The sequence below is a fragment of the Nematolebias whitei genome, chromosome 19, assembly GCF_014905685.2.
Source record: "Nematolebias whitei isolate Nwh7 chromosome 19, NemWhi1, whole genome shotgun sequence".
Classification (NCBI taxonomy): Eukaryota; Metazoa; Chordata; class Actinopteri; order Cyprinodontiformes; family Rivulidae; genus Nematolebias; species Nematolebias whitei.
Genome location: NC_056516.1, coordinates 19,373,699 through 19,375,965, shown reverse-complemented (window position 1 = coordinate 19,375,965; position 2,267 = coordinate 19,373,699).

Below are 2,267 nucleotides of genomic sequence, written 5' to 3'. Positions count from 1 at the left end.
TTTTTTTGTTAAAAAGAAACGTTTCGCCCCTCATCCAAGAGGCTTCGTCAGTCTGAGGCCTAGCCATTTGGTATTACCCAGAAGCCACCCTGACTCTTGTGTTTCAAGCCTGCCTCAGGGTAGAAGCTGTTCCTCAATTAATGCTCCTCAGCATTCTGCCTGAGGGGAGTAGGGCAAAAAGTGAGTGTGTGCTGGGTGAGTGGGGTCCTTCATGATGCAGGTGTCTCTCTTCCTGCATCTGGAGGTGTAGATGTCTGTGATGGTGGGGAGACTGACTCCAACAGACTTCTGTGCAGCCTTCACCACTCTCTGCAATGCTTTTCTTTCTGCAGCTGTGCAGCCTCCATGCCACACATTGATGCTGGAGCACAGGATGCTCTCCACTGCACACCTGTAGAAGGAGGTGAGGACTGAGCTTCCAAGACCAGCTCGCCTCAGCCTCCTGAGGAAGTAGAGTCTCTGATGAGCTTTCTTGATCAGGCTGGTGGTGTTGTTGCTCCAGCTGAGCTCGTCATTCAGGTGCACACCCAAGTACTTGTAGCTGGAGACCACTTCCACTGCAGATCCTCTTATGTTCAAGGGGGTAGGTGTGTTTGTTCCATCTGAAGTCCACGGCGATCTCCTTCGTCTTATTCACACTGATGTGAAGGTTGTTCTTCTGCACCAGTTCTCCAAGTGTTCCACCTCCTTCTTGTAGCTGGACTCATCATTGTTTGTGATGCATCCAACCACCGCTTTATCATCTGCAAACTTTACAATATGACAGCCTGGATGAGTCGGTATGTAGTCAAATGTTAGCAGCTAATGTGAGCAGGAGGGGGCTCAACACACATCCCTGTGGGAACCCATGCTGAGGGTTATGGTGGAGGAGGAGAAGTCGTGGATCTTCACAGATTGTGGTCTGTTTGTTAAGAAGTCTAGGACCCAGTTGCATAGAGAGGAACTTAGTCCTATTGTGATTAGTTTGTCCATCAGGATCTGGGGAATCATGGTGTTGAAGGCAGATGTGAAGTCCACAAAGAGCATACGGACATAGAGTTCTTCTGCTCCAAGTGGGTGAGAGCAGTGTGAACCACAGAACTATTGAACTGATTTTAATAAAAAATTCAGAATATAATCATTGGATTGACAATGGACACCGATCAACTTTAGGAGTCAACCCTATTTAAGATGGCCGTCACAGCTAATTAAACTTAGCCTGGAAAAAAAGTGCTATAAATCAGCCAGTCTCTCAGATACTGAGCTAAAATTTGGTGTGGTAGCAGCTGAGAGTTATTCACATCATATACTCCAAGCAATAATTGATTGTGCAAGAAATTGCAACATCACATGAAGCTGCACCTAATGTTAACTTTTAAGGCTTAACCGAAATGGTTATGACACCATTATTTTTACGCACTAAAATGAATGAAGGTTGGCAGGCAATATGCATTCTTTTACTAAATGTTATGCCTTTAATATTTTCTGTTTTTATCTATAATTATTCATCTGGAAAATAAGAAAAAGGAATAAAAAAACTGATGATACATAAACACATCTTATAATTTCATGACATGTTTGCAGGGATCATGTTTGAACAGGTTTCTGGACACAGTTTACCGAAACAGGATTTTACGTTTGCTAGATTCCCCTAAAACCTGATCTTTTCCACTTATTGTACCATAAGTATTTGCTTCCTCAAAGCCAGCAGGAAGACAAAAATATTCTGCTGAAGATGCAGTGTTCATCTCCCATCTCATTTCACTTTACCCTCTGGAGGTGTCTCGGGAGGAAAACAAAATAAGAGTCTAATCAATATCAAGGTTTGTGCTTTTCTACCTCTTGAAGAGTAATTACCGTGTAGAGAACTGAGTTTTCTTTAGGGGCCAGTTCAGATCTTTTGAAGTGGGGTTCTGTGAAAGGATTCTAAACAGTTATTATCTTACCTGTTATAGATAGCTCTTTGAACATCCTCTGTTTGAAGAAATTGTTTATTTCTGACTGAACTGATGAGCAAATGACTCATTTGGGCAGAAACAAAAGTAAAATCAACTTCAACTTGGTGTGGTAGTAGCTGAGAGTCATCCACATCACATCCCCTGGGCAATGATGATTTATTAAAACTTGAATATGTGTTCAAACACACACCACACTGTGCTTACTCTGTGGAAACTCTGTTGTACCTCCAACATTAAAAAGTTATTTTTAAAATACAAAAAACAAACAAACATATACAGTGTGTATATATATATATATATATATATATATATATATATATATATATATAT